Source organism: Coregonus clupeaformis, chromosome 8 (assembly GCF_020615455.1).
Source record: "Coregonus clupeaformis isolate EN_2021a chromosome 8, ASM2061545v1, whole genome shotgun sequence".
Taxonomy (NCBI): Eukaryota; Metazoa; Chordata; class Actinopteri; order Salmoniformes; family Salmonidae; genus Coregonus; species Coregonus clupeaformis.
The window spans coordinates 653,614-672,849 of record NC_059199.1 but is presented as its reverse complement, the minus strand read 5'-3'; the positions used below and the strand labels follow the sequence as shown (position 1 = coordinate 672,849).

Below are 19,236 nucleotides of genomic sequence, written 5' to 3'. Positions count from 1 at the left end.
ACAAGTAGATATGCAGCTCGCTAGCAGGAACAGATAGCTTTATCACTAGCTAGCATGTCATTCCGGGACAAGGAACGTTTTAACCATCAGTTTATGCCAAGTAATTAAGACCACAAAAATCTGAAGGACAAGTGGTGTAAAGCTAATACAGTTATCAAGACAGGACCCACTAATTTCAATCATACTGACAAATAAGAAATGCCACATTATCCCTGTCAATAGTAGGAGTAGGATGATTGCAGATCACCCTGCCTCAGACTGTCGGGATGTTTATTTTCTAGCTCACAAACTACATTTGCTGTGATGATTTATTTTATTCATTCTTGTCTCTAACTTTTGTCTCACGTTATCTATTCAGCTCTTCTGTGTCCTGCTTCCAGAGATCAACCAAGTGCTATTCACCAAGCATGGGCTGACTCCCTCACCTCTTTGTAGAACCATCCTACTGCAGTTTGAACTATCTCTGCTGTCACTATTTAGACATTGAGACCACATATACCATATGTGCCTGTTGTCTTACACAGTCTAACTTTAGCATCTCAAACAGTCAATGTAGAATCAGTTTAAACAGGTGACAAACATATTATTTGACTATTGTAACATGCAGTGGTGAGAATTCAATTGTCCCCATCAGGAGCCCATGTTTTTGCCATAGATGGTAGAGTTATCGTCTCTGTACCACTCAAGCACTTGTCTCTCTCCACATCGGTGAGCTACGCCGGTGACCAGGGTGGGATCCTTTTGATACGCCTATGGGGCCTGGGCATTCAAATGCTCCTAGAGGGAAGGGGGAATACTGAAGCATGCGTTGATGACAGTTCTACAGGCTCCATCAGAGACCCGGGCTTTTGGCATGGATGTTAAAGCTCTCATAAGAGTGTGCCCTCCACGGCACTTGATTGATTGGTAGGTTACAGTATATTTAGATACTTTGAATACTGCCTGAGAAACCTTTGCTATTTGTCTCTGTACTCAATAAATGGTGAAACACTACTTGTGATGGTGTGTATATGGTGTGTATATAAATGAAACGTACATAATGGAAAACATGTCTCACACTCATAGTTAGTAGAATAATGAATGGATTGGCTAGAGTTTGGTACTGTCAACTTTTAGAAGGTTAGTAGGAAGGTTAATCATTTAAACAACCTTCATATACTCATTCACTGAACATTCAGTATTTGAAACTCAAACATTCATTTCCCAACTGCTTTCTCTATAATCCTACAGGCTCTTTATCATTCTCCATACCTTATAGTCCAATGCATCCAACATTATGCATACCCACCATGGTATTGGGCAGCTGCTATTGGAGAACTCATCTGGTTCAGAATTCAAACTCTGGTTATCTTATTGCAGAGCACATTGTACAACTGTTTATAGAGAATATTGTATTGCAAGGTATGCTATACAGTATGTGTAGGCTATGCCATTTGTATGGGCTAATATGCATATGCAGCTGCCGTTTTTAAACCTCCATTCTAGCCTACATGACACACACACACACATCTATCTATCTACATGCTTTTATTTGGGTTTCTATGCAAAGTATATGATTGAATGTTTATTTAAGCCTGCAGCTAGTTACTTGAAATGAGACATTCATGCCAAGACATTATTCAAAATTGAATTCATGACAGAGAGATAGCTAATGAAACACGCGCTAGCAAACGTGCTACAGTGTATAAAATATTTTGGGCCCTCAGAGAATCCTGCACCAGTGAGCTCTGGACAGACAGACACAGCTGTAGGCTATTTGCGCAAGGGATAAGAAGTAATCAGGTAGGCCTATTTTATGATGTTTCCACTGGATCAGAGCATGACATTTCTTTCCCCTTTCATGCTGAGTGGTTATCGAAAGGGAGAGAGCTGGAAAGATTTTTCAAATAGGCTACGTTGAGGAACTATTCTCAATGGATGTAAAAACTGACTTTGTTCACTTGCTGTTTGAGGCTAAGAAAAAATTACTTTGAGAAGCTCCACAGTGATGGTGAGTTAAGACAATCAGAAATAGTATCAGATCCCCAAATGGGCACATTTATAGGCCTACATTTGTACGCAGGTCAGGTAGCCTAGGCCCACTTCTATGCGTAATCAGGTGTGTGTCCTAATTACTCAAGATTGGCAGGAGCGCTCCAAACAAAAGACAATTAATTAATTGACAACTCGTAAATGGAATGAAATAAACCCCCCAAAAATTCTCACAAGTGTAGCCTAAGTTATACACTCTGCAAACAACGTGTCCACTCCTACAATGACAACGGTAAGACTGTAATAATAATATATTGAATTCTTCAACAGAAATTACCGTAACCAAATAAACATTGTAGATGATAAATGATGGGAATTAAGGGTAAATGTACTACTGGGGATACTGGTGTGCCTCCACAATGGATTAGTCCACTCAGACAGGCGTGAATCAGACCGGTGTCTCGTGTGCCATACATTTTTAAAATATATTTGCCACTGCTCAACAAAAAAAATATTGGTCGACCAACAGCTGTTCGACCAAACAATCAACCAGTCGACTAAATGGGGTCAGCCCTAGTGCCAACAAATTGACCCGGTAATCATAAGAATATTTCATTGTCATACACAAAAAAAATCAGCTCCTCCCTCGACGTAGATCGATCAACTTTTTGGTGTCGGCCCACCACCTATCTGTGCTTGTTTCTCTGATCGTGTGCATTCAGCGTTCGTCTAACTACTCTCCTCTCTCTCCACTCCTCCACCTGAGTAAGTCATTCTAACGGAATTATACACACTAGTGCATCCCGCTTCCCTCATGAATGCACTCCATCATCTCAATAACATGAAAGACACGCTCAGCCTCAAAGAAAGACGAGAACAACCTGGTACAGACTTAAAAGCCCTCTGAAAATGAGGTCTCATCCTTTCTTTCTCTCCTTTCCCTATTATCCCTTGTTCTCTTGCAACCCCAATTACACCAGACTATAGAGAGAATGAAAGACAACAGGAAAGAGGTAGATTTGCCGCTAACAAAACCAATTGGCCTCTCTATGCCTGTGAAGTTCAACTGTTTGTTGTTCCTCCAGGAACTCTTCAGGCCTTTGCCTGGCTTCTCTGGTTACTCTGGGCATCACCCCTAGGGAAGAGGGGGGTTATGGGGCTTGGAGTCTTTGCAGACTATAGTGGGGCTCTCCTTGGGTACTTATTTATTTATTCCTGCGGAAGTGGAGGCACAGAAAACAACATCCCCTCGCTTTTAGAAGGTTAAGTCCCGTAGGTGTCTAGGTACATGCCTCTGTCTAATTCACTACTCTCAGAGGTGTCTAGATGCCTCTTTGTCTGGACCTCAAGCAGGCTGTGGGCCTTCAGGCCTTGGCCCTATTTAAATCCGTTTAACATGCATCCTTCTTCCCTTACTTTTCCAGCCTTTTTTGCCAAAGCTCATCCACCCCAAACTTCTCTCAGAGGAATTAGTGACCATGGTGGTGAAATGGACTAATAAACAAAATCATTTATTGGATGAATATATTAGCTATCGATGCCTTTTCAGCCCAATAGACTAATGTGAAATCGGGATCCAGCAGCATTCTCTCCCTCGCTCTCTGATTTTAATTACATTTTTTTCTTCTACTGTGGATGGAGAGAGTCTAGGCAGGCAGGAGGGAGCGGCTGGGGTAGTATTTGGGTTTACCCTCGGGTAAGCGTGCCCTGCTAGGCTCTAATTTGCAGTCAGACAAAATGGCAAATTAGCTCTCTGGCCCACTCTCTCCAGCTGCAGTCCTGGAGACTGCAACATAACGTCTGTCTGTCTGGTCTCTGTACAGGCTCTGGTTCTAACAGACAAGAGCTGAGCCACACTGGTTCTGTAGAGATATCCAAAGGTCTGGAATCACAGCAGAATATCCCGTCCTCACCTACAAGTGGTGGTGAGGGTTGGGCATGTGTATGTCTGTATTCTTAATGTGTATTCCAACAACACATACATGTCATGAACCTAGAGAGGAGCATATGGCATGTGCCATGTAAACAGCAGTATATAGAGGGCAGAAATGTATGGTATACATGCCTCCCAGATGATCATTGAGGGACAGGGTAAGACATTCTTATGCTCTATATTCACTATAGCAGACAACAAGGAGAGGGTGAGGTTCGGTTTCCACCTACTGAAATTACCAGTGGGCTGTAACCTCTAGCATCACAACAACACAAGACGCCATTTGTTTTTTCCATGGATGGAATACAAACAGCTTGTGTATTTACAGAGGTGGAAGGTCGTCTGCAAGGGATTTAGCTCTAAAGACTGTCTTTGCAGAACCCTGCTGGTTTCTGCTTTACATTCCTCAGGACTAGCAACATACAAATGTAGATACTCTCGCCTGAAATGTTTGAACAGAGGCCAGTCATAATCATACAGATTTCAGTCGCAAACTATGGAAAGCATTGAATTTGGTTGTCAAAAATAGGAAAATGTGTGCGTTGGTGTACGTGTAGGTTTCCATTGTATTATGTATGGTGTACGTATGTGTTGCACATATTTGCTCATTCAGTCAGAACATAGCCTGAACGCTGCAGTACATTTCATCCAACGATTAAATTCCTATATAAATCATGGGGAGTAATATTCTGTAGAGGAGCGATAATATTGATGTCATCATACTCGACTGAAAGGCACATTGCAGCAACTGCTGGAAGCTATAGCTTCAGCAAGCATTCCATTTCCTAACTGTTTGTGTGGAGTGTTGATATATTTCATCAGCCTGTCTATAAACACACACAAACACACACACACACCACACACACACACACTTCACTGATTTCAAATTAAAATCTAGCGTGCAGTAGCATGTCAGCAGATTTGAGATATTGGATGTAGTTTTAATGAATACTTAAGTGATGCATAACACTTTAGCAGTATACACAGCAATATAGACAAAAACTGGGATTGTCCATACATTTGCATTTTCTCCTTGGTTGAATTACATTTTGGGACCTAAGTCTGGGAAGAACTGATTGAAATCAATTGCAGAGTGGGGGATGGAGGCAGACAAAGTAAGTAGAATTTATTAGCATATCTGGTCTTAAAAGTTTACATTTAAAGCTGCAATATGTAACTTTTGGGGCGACACGACCGCATTCACATAGAAATGTGTGTTATAGATCTGTCATTCTCAATGAAACCCAGTCTAAGAAGTGGTTGATCTATGTGTGCTATTTCTATGCTTCCCGGTCTTAAGTTTACTTTTTGTGTCTTTAACTTTCAGTTTTGTATATCAGCTTCAAACCGCTGAAAATACAACAGTTTTATGTATGGAAAATATTTTTCACAGCGGTTTAGATGGTACAATGATTCTTTATACTATACTTGCTTGTTTTGTCACATAAACTGAAATTAAACAAACTACTAGAATTTTAGCAACCAGGAAATGGCAGACAGATTTCTGCATATTTCACCTTTAAAAGCATGCTCTCAACATTGTGATAAACTACAATACTCTCTACTGTTCACTCAAAGCAGACACCACAACAAAGAGTTGACCCAATTCCAAACCTTTACAAAACACAGATCTACACCATAATACTTCACAAAGACAGGCTGTATACCTCAATCTTCCTCACACATACATGATCCCATACATCCTGTTAATGTATCTGCTATTCAGAGTTACCTTGCTGAACTCTGTAATTTAAGAGCAACTATATCTATGTTCTGGCCGTTAAGTCATCTTCTCTCACCAGAGTGGGCTAGCTATTGAAGTTGGATACACCCCGGCCTCTCATATGTCTTCATCCTCAGCCTGAGTGGTTACTGCTGTCAATTGCTGGGCCCCAACCAGCAGATGACTGATTGAAAGCAATATAGTTCACACTTTTCTAGATTGCTCACAATCCACTGAGACTGAGAGCTCCTCTCACTGATATCAAAGCAGGAATCCCGCAGCCTCACAATACAAATAAATGGTAATTGCGCACCCTTTAAAGTTTGCTTTCACCGCTGGGAGAAAAGTTCAAGTGGCAACAGCAATCTCAATCTGTCTGGTTTGTAGAGGCACATTAGGCTTTCATATGTGCTTTTGTATACCCAATGGAGTGTGTGTGTGTGTGTGTGTGTGTGCATCGGCACGCACCATACGTGTTCAGTCTGAACCATGCCTTAGAATCATCAGATCCCACACACTGTCAGCCACAGACAAAAAAAACATCAGTACATGTGTCAAAGCAAGAGAGAAAGTGAAGAGATAGATAGTCAACTTACCGGCCTGCGATGAGTCTCCTGTGGGGAGATAAAGAGAGAGAGAAAATATAGTTTAGTTCAAAGCTCAAATCAAGACAACCCCGTTCACCCCCAACCCGACACAAATACAAGATGGATGACACATGAGGAAGGGAGAGAGAGAAAGGCATGAAGACAGCAATTAACGACATCACACTTATTCACAGAGCAACACACATACACTTGCTAATTGAGAAGAAGGGGAAAAAAGTGGTACTGATAGGAGGAAACATTAACACGTTAAAGGCTGTTTCAGTTGTAGTCTTCCTGGTAAAAAAACAGACAATATAACATCTTTCAACCTCTAAAATGCACCTATAAACTCTGTCTGTGGATGAGGAAAAATATGCACACGCTCATTTTAAATGGAGTCATGAGGGTGTTTAGAGATGTCGTTCCCATACTGAGAAAAAGCTGCTATGCTTTTATTACCGCCGGTGCTCTTCCCATTGTTTGGAAATTGTGGCCAGCTATCACACTTAGAATCAGGGCACTATCCCCAATCATTATAGCCTCATCTGTGAATGACATGGCATAAAATGTTGACACACCTGATATACCGGACAGCATAAGCCAATGGAGTCCGCTGAAGCGAGTAGAGTATTATGTGTGAGAGAGGGAAAGAGAGAAATAAAGCAAGATAGATATATATAGAGAGAGAGAAAGAGGGAGAGGGAGAGAGAGAGAGTGCAAGAAAGAGCGAGAAAAGAGAGAGAAAGAGAGAAAGATGGAGAGAGAGACGTATATATAGAGAGAAAGAGAGCAAGAGTATGAAGTGACTCAGCATAAAGCTCATTCCAGGTTGTGAGAGAGCTCATCTAGGGTTGGGTGGGTGGATGGGACTAGAGCAGACAGGCAGACATAATCTAGTGGAAGATGGAAATAAGAATCACTGTCCATGTCACGAGTTACAAAGCCAGAACCCAGAAGCAGACCAGGACAAGGTAAGTTGAAACGAAGGTGAGTGTTTATTTACAAATTCAAGAGTGATGCTGAATAATCCAGGGAACAGAGCGGGCGGCGTTGATTAGTTGTTGGGGGTGCAGTGGTTGATCCAGTCATGGCTCGGCAGCCGCCGACCACCAGGCAGAGGTTGGATGAAGGTTCCGGACGAGTGACTGCAGATGGAACAAAACGGAGGTAAGTAAACAACAAACCAACAAGGTGCAAAACAACAAAACTAACGCTAGAAGCTCTAAGACTGATACTCTGGTAAACCTACTGTTCATGGCTAACGATCCGGCAGGGAATGGATGTCAGGTCAGCGCCTAAAAAGGGTGATGATCAGGACCAGGTGTGCAGATTGCTGATGGGATGCAGGTGTGGTAAATCATGAGAGCTCCCGCCTAGCAATGTCGCCCGGCAACCAGGCAGGGAGCGTTCCAGAACCCTCGGGAAACAGGAGATCCCGAACAGAAAAACTGACAACACCGACAGGAACCGACTCAGGATGCAGGGTTCGTTACAGTACCCCCCCTCCGACGAACGCCACCGGGCGGACTCCCGGAGCGCCAGGATGGAGGCGGTAGAAGTCCCGAAGGAGGTCAGCATCAAGGATCTGTCGCCGCGAATCCAACTCCTCTCTTCAGGACCATACCCCTCCCAGTCCACGAGATACTGGAAACCCCGGCCCCGCCGTCTGGAATCCATAATGCGTCGCACCGTATAGGCAGGACCACCTCCGATCATCCGAGGAGGAGGAGGAGGAGGCGGAGGAGGCAACAGAGGACTGAGGAGAACAGGCTTGAGGCAGGAGACGTGAAAGGTGGGATGAACTCTGAGCGTTCTCGGTAACTTGAGTCGAACTGCAACCGGATTGATCACCTTCTCCACCACAAACGGGCCAATGAACTTCGGTGACAACTTCCTAGACTCAGTCCGTAGAGGAAGATCCCGTGTGGCCAACCAGACCCTATCTCCGATGGTATAGGTGGGAGCGGGAATCCGGCGACGATTCGCCTGGAGCTGATACCGGTCAGAAACTCCAAGGAGTGCCTTTCTGGCCCGATGCCAGGTCCGGTGGCAACGACGAATGTGGGCCTGAACAGAGGGTACTGAGAGATCCTTCTCCTGAGAAGGAAACAAGGGAGGTTGGTAGCCATACAGGCACTGGAAGGGGAGACATCCCAGTGGCAGATGTAGGGAGAGTATTATGGGCATACTCAACCCAAGGCAACTGAGAGACCCAGGAGGTGGGGTTGGCGGAGACAAGGCAGCGTAGCGTGGATTCCATCTTCTGGTTGGCTCTCTCCGCCTGACCATTAGATTGGGGATGAAACCCAGATGTGAGACTGACCGTAGCTCCAATGGCCAAACAGAAGGACTTCCAGACAGCAGAGGTAAACTGAGGACCACGGTCGGAAACGATATCACTAGGCAACCCGTGGACCCTGAAAACCTCCCTAACCAGGATCTCGGACGTCTCAGAGGCAGAGGGAAGCTTGGAAATGGGCACAAAGTGGGCGAACTTGCTGAATCTGTCCACGATAGTCAGAACGACCGTGTTCCCCTCAGAAGAGGGCAATCCAGTGACAAAGTCCAGGGCCAGATGCGACCATGGTCGCCGAGGAATAGGAAGGGGGTGAAGTAGTCCAGAGCTGGGCCGATTGGCACTCTTATTCTGCGCACACACTGGACAGGCAGCAACAAACCCCCGAGTATCCTCTCCCATGGCAGGCCACCAAAATCGTCTGCGAAGAAACGCCATCGTCCGAGCCACGCCAGGGTGACAAGCCATCTTGCTGGCGTGGGCCCATTGGAGGACAGCAGAACGAACCGACTCAGGCACAAACAACCGACCGGGTGGACCGTTACGGGACCGGGTTGCGTCCGAAGGGCCGCCATAACCTCCTCCTCAATCTTCCACATAACTGCTCCCCACGACACAGTTCCGGGGAAGAATCGTCTCGGTCTTGGCCCCACTCTCCTCCGTCTTGGAGAACATCCGGGACAAGGCGTCCGCCTTGCCGTTCTTCGATCCAGGTCGGAACGTCAGGGAAAAATTGAATCGTCCGAAAAACAACGCCCACCTGGCCTGACGGGAGTTGAGACGTCTAGCCGATTGCACGTAAGCAAGATTCTTGTGGTCAGTCCAGACAATAAACGGTTGCTCCGCCCCCTCCAACCAGTGGCGCCACTCCTCCAAGGCAAGTTTCACCGCGAGAAGCTCCCGGTTACCCACATCGTAGTTCCTCTCCGCAGGCGAAAGACGACGAGAGTAGTAGGCGCAGGGATGGAGTTTACTGTCCGTGGAGCATCGCTGCGACAGGATGGCGCCAACTCCCACATCAGACGCGTCCACTTCAACGACGAACTGACGGGCCGTGTCCGGTTGAGAGAGAATCGGTGCGTTGGTGAATCGCCTCTTCAAATCCAGAAACGCTCGATCCGCTTCCGGATTCCACTTGAAGGTCCTGATACTGGAAGTCAAGGCAGTTAACGGAGCGGCCACACGGCTGTAATCCCGGATGAATCTGCGGTAGAAATTCGCAAACCCCAAAAATCTCTGGAGCTGCAATCTCGCACCGGGCTGGGCCCATTCCAGAACCGCTCTAACCTTCTCCTGGTCCATCCTAATCTCTCCCCTGGAGATGATGTACCCGAGGAAGGATGTCGTGTGGGCGTGAAACTCGCACTTCTCGGCCTTAACGAACAGGCGATTCTCCAACAATCGCTGCAGAACCTGTCGGACATGCTGGACGTGGTCGGAAGGTTCCTTCGAGAAGATCAGAATGTCATCCAGGTAAACAAACACAAAGAGACCGATCATATCTCTCAGGACGTCGTTCACCATACTCTGGAATACCGCTGGAGCATTGGTCAGTCCAAACGGCATCACCTGATACTCGAAGTGTCCCATCGGTGTATTGAAACCCGTCAACCACTCGTCCCCCTCTCTGATCCGGACCAGGTGATACGCATTGCGTAGGTCTAGCTTGGTAAACACCGTAGCACCCTGTAAGGAGTCGAAGGCAGAGCTCATCAAGGGCAGGGGATACTTGTTCTTGACCGTGATATCATTCAACCCCCGATAATCAATACACGGTCGAAGAGAGCCATCCTTCTTACCCACAAAGAAGAATCCTGCCCCCAGGGGTGATGACGAGGGACGAATGAGGCCAGCAGCTAGGGACTCCTTGATGTAGGTCTCCAAAGCCTCACGTTCAGGTAGGGAGATACTGTATAACCGTCCCTTGGGATAGACAGCTCCAGGGAACAGGTTGATGGCACAATCATATGGTCGGTGGAGAGGAAGTGACAGAGCCCTCTGCTTACTGAACACTTCCCCCAAATCGTGATATGTCTCGGGAACCAGTGACAAATCTGGGGGTTTAGCCTCAATCACCTGACTGGGAACCGAATGGGAACAGGCAGTCTTGAGACAGTTAGCATGACAATCAAGGCTCCAACTCGTTACCTTGCCCGTCACCCAATCGAACGTGGGATTGTGTTCCTTCAGCCAGGGATATCCAAGGACCAGAGGGACATGGGAAGACGGCAGAATGAAGAATGAGATCACCTCAGAATGATTCCCCGACAACAGCATCTTAACCGGTTCAGTCCTCATCGTAATCGTGCCAGACTACTGCCGTTCAGAGTGGTTGCTTCAATGGCTTCCGGTAATTGCTCCTTGGAAAGCCCCAGCTGTTCCACCACTTCGGCATCCATAAAGCTTCCATCGGCACCTGAATCGACAAAAGCGTTAATCGCTAAGCTCTGATTCCTGTTCATGAGGGTAGCCGGAAACGGGGTCTGACAGAGGTACTGAGAGGTTGAAACTGGCTCGCTAAAAGTCCTCCCAACTTTAGCGAGCCGGGCAGTTTGACGACCGCCGGGAACAAGTGGAGATGTAATGTCCCGAGCTACCACAGTAGAGGCAGCAGTTGGTCTTACGTCTATGTTGACGCTCCTCCTTGGTTAACCCGTGCCGCCCCACTTGCATGGGTTCAGAATCGGGAGAGAGGACCTCTCCACTAATCCTTTGTGGTGGAGAATGATCGACGTGTTCTGGTCCACCACCCGACCCGACTGGGAACTGAGAAGCTGATCGATTGGACGGGCCCCATTGCTTCTCCCTCCTTCGGCTCTCGAACTCGGGTATCCACCCGAATAGACAAGGCTACCAAGCTGTCCAGGTCACTAGGCTCCGGATAGGAGATCAACTCATCCTTGAGCTGCTCCGACAGACCCTGGTAAAAGGCCGCTTGCAGAGACTCCTCATTCCACCCACTCTCCACAGCCAACGTCCTGAACTCGATCACGAAGTCGGCAGCGCTGCGAGTTCCTTGGCGAAGTGAAAACAGGCGCCTAGCTGCGTCCATACCTCGGACGGAATGGTCGAATAGCTTCCTCATCTCGGCCGTGAACTCCTGGTATGAAGCCATGCAGGTGTCCTGTCGTTCCCAAACGGCTGAAGCCCACTCCAGCGCTCGACCACGCAGCAACTCAATAACAAAGGCTATCCTAGCCTTGTCTGTGGCATAAGAGTTGGGCTGTAGATCGAAAACTAAGCCACACTGCATAAGGAAAGAACGGCATCTTCCCAGCTCTCCCTCATATTTATCCGGCGTCGGAACCTTGGGCTCATGGACGGACACAGCTCCAGAAGTGGCAGGCGAGATGGGTGAAACCGGTAGTGGATTCTCCACCGGCAAACTGAGCTGGGCCTGGATCTCCGTCAGCCCGGTGGAAAGGTTCCGAACTGACAACGCTATCTCCTGTAGTGCCGTGCTATGTTGTCCCAACATCTTCTCCTGATGGGAAATGGCATGGCGAACAGAGTCCAGGTCCGCTGGGTTCATTACTGGCCGGATCGTTCTGTCACGAGTTACAAAGCCAGAACCCAGAAGCAGACCAGGACAAGGTAAGTTGAAACGAAGGTGAGTGTTTATTTACAAATTCAAGAGTGATGCTGAATAATCCAGGGAACAGAGCGGGCGGCGTTGATTAGTTGTTGGGGGTGCAGTGGTTGATCCAGTCATGGCTCGGCAGCCGCCGACCACCAGGCAGAGGTTGGATGAAGGTTCCGGACGAGTGACTGCAGATGGAACAAAACGGAGGTAAGTAAACAACAAACCAACAAGGTGCAAAACAACAAAACTAACGCTAGAAGCTCTAAGACTGATACTCTGGTAAACCTACTGTTCATGGCTAACGATCCGGCAGGGAATGGATGTCAGGTCAGCGCCTAAAAAGGGTGATGATCAGGACCAGGTGTGCAGATTGCTGATGGGATGCAGGTGTGGTAAATCATGAGAGCTCCCGCCTAGCAATGTCGCCCGGCAACCAGGCAGGGAGCGTTCCAGAACCCTCGGGAAACAGGAGATCCCGAACAGAAAAACTGACAACACCGACAGGAACCGACTCAGGATGCAGGGTTCGTTACAGTCCAACCAAGCGGAGAGCTCAATATCAATATCTATGGGTCTGCAAAGCTGGCACCACTGTCTCCCCTCGGCTCTCAGCTCGGTACATGGGAACCCAGCCCAGCCCCTTGATCGCTGGACTCGCAACATATCCAATAAACATATATATATATATATATATATATATATATATATATATTTTTTTTATGTATAAACACGCATACTTTCATCTGAAATATCAATCTGCTGCTGGGTGAAATTCGCAATTAGGGGACGGGATCAATTTTGTGCCAATTGGCAGATGTAAAGTGTTATATTTTGGGGTGTGCCCACGCTACTGTGTTAATTGCCTCTGTGTAAATAAGTGCACCCCCCACCCCTCACACATGGACGCTCACACAGACAGGCCAGCAGAGATGGGATCACAAGCTCGACCAGTGGAGGCTGCTGAGGGGAGGACAGCTCATAATAATGGCTGGAACGGAGTAAATGGATTGGCATCAAACACATGGAAACCATGTGTTCGATGTATTTGATACCATTCCATTAATTCCGCTCCAGCCATTACCACGAGCCTGTCCTCCCCAATTAAGGTACCACCAACCTCCTGTTAGCGCGACCATTCTGTGTTCTGCTAGTCTTTGGTAGTCCCAGGGCCTGTGAAGAGCCTTGAGTCAATGGATTAAACTCTGGGAATAATGTGATAGCCAGAAGAATCAATTGAGCCTTGGTCTCTGAGGTCTCGTTCCTAAATATCAGGGATATTCACACTGAAGGTATACAATATGTCATGGAGAGAAAAACACTCTTTCACACAGAACAGACAGGTAACAAACACACAAAAGCAAACACACTCAGGGAGAGAGGGCTATATATATATATATATATATATATATATATATATATATATATATATATATATACAGTTGAAGTCAGAAGTTTACATGCACCTTAGCCAAATACATTTAAACTCAGTTTTTCACAATTCCTGACATTTAATCCTAGTAAAAATTCCCTGTTTTAGGTCAGTTAGGATCACCACTTTATTTTAAGAATGTGAAATGTCAGAATAATAGTAGAGAGAATGATTTATTTCAGCTTTTATTTCTTTCATCACATTCCAGTGGGTCAGAAGTTTACATACACTCAATTAGTATTTGGTAGCATTGCTTTTAAATTGTTTAACTTGGGTCAAACGTGTCGGGTAGCCTTCCACAAGCTTCCCACAATAAGTTGGGTGAATTTTGGCCCGTTCCTCCTGACAGAGCTGCTGTAACTGAGTCAGGTTTGTAGGCCTCCTTGCTCGCACATGCTTTTTCAGTTCTGCCCACAAATGTTCTATAGGATTGAGGTACCGTGTAGCTCAGTCCTGTGTAGCTCAGTTGGTAGAGCATGGCGCTTGCAATGCCAGGGTTGTGGGTTTGCTTCCCACGGGGGACCAGTATGAAGAATGTATGCACTCACTAACTGTAAGTCGCACTGGATAAGAGCGTCTGCTAAATGACTAAAATGTAAATGTAAAATGATTGATGTCAAGGCTTTGTGATGGCCACTCCAATACCTTGACTTTGTTGTCCTTAAGCCATTTTGCCACAACTTTGGAAGCATGCTTGGGGTCATTGTCCATTTGGAAGACCCATTTGCGACCAAGCTTTAACTTCCTGACTGATGTCTTGAGATGCTGCTTCAATATAACCACATAATTTTCCTTCCAGCATGATGCTGCCAACCCCGTGCTTCACGGTTGGGATGGTGTTCTTCGGCTTGCAAGCCACCCTCTTTTTCCTCCAAACATAACGATAGTCATTATGGCCAAACAGTTATATTTTTGTTTCATCAGACCAGAGGACATTTCTCCAAAAAGTACGATCTTTGTCCCCATGTGCAGTTGCAAACCGTAGTCTGGCTTTTTAATGGCGGTTTTGGAGCAGTGGCTTCTTCCTTGCTGAGCGGCCTTTCAGGTTATGTCGATATACAGTGGGGAAAAAAAGTATTTAGTCAGCCACCAATTGTGCAAGTTCTCCCACTTAAAAAGATGAGAGAGGCCTGTAATTTTCATCATAGGTATACGTCAACTATGACAGACAAATTGAGAAAAAAGAATCCAGAAAATCACATTGTAGGATTTTTAATGAATTTATTTGCAAATTATGGTGGAAAATAAGTATTTGGTCAATAACAAAAGTTTCTCAATACTTTGTAATATACCCTTTGTTGGCAATGACACAGGTCAAACGTTTTCTGTAAGTCTTCAAAAGGTTTTCACACACTGTTGCTGGTATTTTGGCCCATTCCTCCATGCAGATCTCCTCTAGAGCAGTGATGTTTTGGGGCTGTTGCTGGGCAACACGGACTTTCAACTCCCTCCAAAGATTTTCTATGGGGTTGAGATCTGGAGACTGGCTAGGCCACTCCAGGACCTTGAAATGCTTCTTACGAAGCCACTCCTTCGTTGCCCGGGCGGTGTGTTTGGGATTATTGTCATGCTGAAAGACCCAGCCATGTTTCATCTTCAATGCCCTTGCTGATGGAAGGAGGTTTTCACTCAAAAATCTCACGATACATGGCCCCATTCATTCTTTCCTTTACGGATCAGTCGTCCTGGTCCCTTTGCAGAAAAACAGCCCCAAAGCATGATGTTTCCACCCCCATGCTTCACAGTAGATATGGTGTTCTTTGGATGCAACTCAGCATTCTTTGTCCTCCAAACACGACGAGTTGAGTTTTTACCAAAAAGTTCTATTTTGGTTTCATCTGACCATATGACATTCTCCCAATCCTCTTCTGGATCATCCAAATGCATTCTAGCAAACTTCAGATGGGCCTGGACATGTACTGGCTTAAGCAGGGGGACACGTCTGGCACTGCAGGATTTGAGTCTCTGGCGGCGTAGTGTGTTACTGATGGTAGGCTTTGTTACTTTGGTCCCAGCTCTCTGCAGGTCATTCACTAGGTCCCCCTGTGTGGTTCTGGGATTTTTGCTCACCGTTCTTGTGATCATTTTGACCCCACGGGGTGAGATCTTGCGTGGAGCCCCAGATCGAGAGAGATTATCAGTGGTCTTGTATGTCTTCCATTTCCTAATAATTGCTCCCACAGTTGATTTCTTCAAACCAAGCTGCTTACCTATTGCAGATTCAGTCTTCCCAGCCTGGTGCAGGTCTACAATTTTGTTTCTGGTGTCCTTTGACAGCTCTTTGGTCTTGGTCATAGTGGAGTTTGGAGTGTGACTGTTTGAGGTTGTGGACAGGTGTCTTTTATACTGATAACAAGTTCAAACAGGTGCCATTAATACAGGTAACGAGTGAAGGACAGAGGAGCCTCTTAAAGAAGAAGTTACAGGTCTGTCAGAGACAGAAATCTTGCTTGTTTGTAGGTGACCAAATACTTATTTTCCACCATAATTTGCAAATAAATTCATAAAAAATCCTACAATGTGATTTTCTGGAAAAAAATTTCTCAATTTGTCTGTCATAGTTGACGTGTACCTATGATGAAAATTACAGGCCTCTCTCATCTTTTTAAGTGGGAGAACTTGCACAATTGGTGGCTGACTAAATACTTTTTTCCCTCACTGTAGGACTGTGGATATAGATCATTTTGTACTGGTTTCCTCCAACATCTTCACAAGGTCCTTTGCTGTTGTTCTGGGATTGATTTGCACTTTTCGCACCAAAGTACGTTCATCTCTAGGAGACAGAACGCGTCTCCTTCCTGAGTAGTATGACGGCTGCGTGGTCCCATGGTGTTTATACTTGCATACTATTGTTTGTACAGATGAACGTGGTACCTTCAGGCGTTTGGAAATTCCTCCCAAGGGTGAACCAGACTTGTGGAGGTCTACAATTATTTTTCTGAGGTCTTGGGTGATTTCTTTTGATTTTCCCATGATGTCAAGCAAAGAGGCACTGAGTTTGAAGGTAGGCCTTGAAATACATCCACAGGTACACCTCCAATTGACTCAAATTATGTCAATTAGCCTATCAGAAGTTTCTAAAGCCATGACATCATTTTCTGGAATTTTCCAGCTGTTTAAAGGCACAGTCAACTTAGTGTATGTAAACTTCTGACCCACTGGAATTGTGATACAGTGAATTATAAGTGAAATAATCTGTCTGTAAACAGTTGTTGGAAGAATTACTTGTGTCATGGACACAGTAGATGTCCTAACCGACTTACCAAAACTATAGTTTGTTAACAAGAAATGTGTGGAGTGGTTGAAAAACAAGTTTCAATGACTATAACCTAAGTGTATGTAAACATCCGACTTCATCTCTATATACCTATACACTACCGTTCAAAAGTTTGGGGTCACTTGGAAATGTCCTTGTTTTCCATGAAAACATACATGAAATGAGTTTGAATAGGAAATATAGCAAATTACATAGAACATGTAGTCATTGACAAGGTTAGAAATAATGATTTTTAATAGAAATAATAACTTTGCTTTCGTCAAAGAAACCTCCATTTGCAACAATTACAGCTTTGCAGACCTTTGGCATTCTAGTTGTCAATTTGTTGAGGTAATCTGAAGAGATTTCACCCCATGCTTCCTGAAGCACCTCCCACAAGTTAGATTGGCTTGATGGGCACTTATTCCGTACCATACGGTCAAGCTGCTCCCACAACAGCTCAATAGGGTTGAGATCCGGTGACTGTGCTGGCCACTCCATTATAGACAGAATGCCAGCTGACTGCTTCTTCCCTAAATAGTTCTTTCATAGTTTGGAGCTGTGCTTTGGGTCATTGTCCTGTTGTAGGAGGAAATTGGCTCCAATCAAGCGCCGTCCACAGGGTATGGCATGGCGTTACAAAATGGAGTGATAGCCTTCCTTCTTCAAGATCCCTTTTACCCTGTAGAAATTCCCACTTTACCACCACCAAAGCACCCCCAGACCATCACATTGCCTTCACCATGCTTGACAGATGGCATCAAGCACTCCTCCAGCATCTTTTAATTTGGTCTCTGTCTCACAAATGTTCTTCATTGTGATCTGAACACCTCAAACTTTGATTTGTCTGTCCATAACACTTTTCCCAATCTTCCTCTGTCCAGTGTCTGTGCTCTTTTGCCCATCTTAATCTTTTCTTTTTATTGGCCAATCTGAGATATGGCTTTTTCTTTGCAACTCTGCCTAGAAGGTCAACATCCCGGAGTCGCCTCTTCACTGTTGACGTTGAGACTGGTGTTTTGCTGGTACTATTTAATGAAGCTGCCAGTTGAGGACCTGTGAGGTGTCTGTTTCTCAAACTAGACACTCTAATGTATTTGTCCTCTTGCTCAGTTGTGCACCGGGGCCTCCCACTCCTCTGTCTATTCTGGTTAGAGCCAGTTTGCGCTGTTCTATGAAGGGAGTAGTACACAGCTTTGTACGAGATCTTCAGTTTCTTGGCAATTTCTCGCATGAAATCGCCTTCATTTCTCAGAACAAGAATAGACTGACGAGTTTCAGAAGAAAGTTATTTGTTTCTGGCCGTTTTGAGCTTGTAATTGAACCCACAGTTGCTGATGCTCCAGATACTCAACTAGTCTCAAGAAGGCCAGTTTTATTGCTTCTTTAATCAGCACAACAGTTTTCAGCTGTGCTAACATAATTGCAAAAGGGTTTTCTAATGATCAACTAGCCTTTTAAAATGATAAACTTGGATTAGCAAACACAACGTGCCATTGGAACACAGGACTGATGGTTGCTGATAATGGGCCTCTGTACGCATATGTAGATATTCCATAAAAAAATCAGCCGTTTCCATCTACAATAGCCATTTACAACATCAACAATGTCTACACTGTATTTCTGATCAATTTGATGTTATTTTAATGGACAAAAAAATTGCTTTTCTGTCGAAAACAAGGACATTTCTAAGTTACCCCAAACTTTTGAAAGGTAGTGTCACGGTTTCGGCCGAGGCTGCCTCTCTTCCTTGCTCGGGCAGGCTTCGGCGGTCGTCGTCTCCGGAGTACTAGCTGCCACCGTTGAATGTTTCTATGTTCGTTTGGTTTTGTCTTTATGTTGTACACCTGTTTTCGTTTAGCGCTAATTAGTGTCCTATAAGTTCTCGTTGTGTTTGTCAGGTGTTGTGTGTGATTGTTTCGCTGTCGTGTTTGTGCGCTACTGTTGCCCGTTTGCTCTTCGTGGTTTTCCTCCTCTGTTTAGGAGGGTATTTTCGCACATGTTAGTGCGCCTTTTGGTTTACGCCTGTGTGCGTATATTCTCGCCTCCGGGCTTTTTGGCTCGTGTATTGAGTGTGCTTTCACTAATTTTCTGCGTCCTGCGCCTGATTCCTGCACCACACCCACCTACAGCACCCACTGACAGGTAGTGTGTATGAAAAATGTATGCACTCACTAACTGTAAGTCGCTCTGGATATGAGCATCTGCTAAATGACTAAAATGTAAATGTAAATGTATGTATATATATATATATATATATAGAGAGAGAGAGAGAGAGAGAGAGAGAGAGAGAGAGAGAGAGAGAGAGAGAGAGAGAGAGAGAGAGAGAGAGTGAGAGTCAAAGATAGTGATATAGAAAGAAGAGAATGAATAAAGAAAGAAAGAACAAATGAATAAAATAAAAATACATAGATCTGTTGAAAATCAAACACACTCACAGTGCCATCCCCTGTTCAAA

At 45.3% G+C, this 19,236-nt stretch overlaps 1 protein-coding gene across 1 annotated transcript in view; it reads right to left on the bottom strand.

The window, feature by feature from the left end:
* Window positions 1-19,236, bottom strand: part of LOC121571120 (neurexin-2) — a 712,543-nt gene that overhangs the window by 639,726 nt on the left and 53,581 nt on the right. Inside the window, 1 exon segment of the mRNA XM_041882424.2 lies at window positions 6,224-6,241. The gene's annotated coding sequence lies outside the window, so the exon portion shown is untranslated.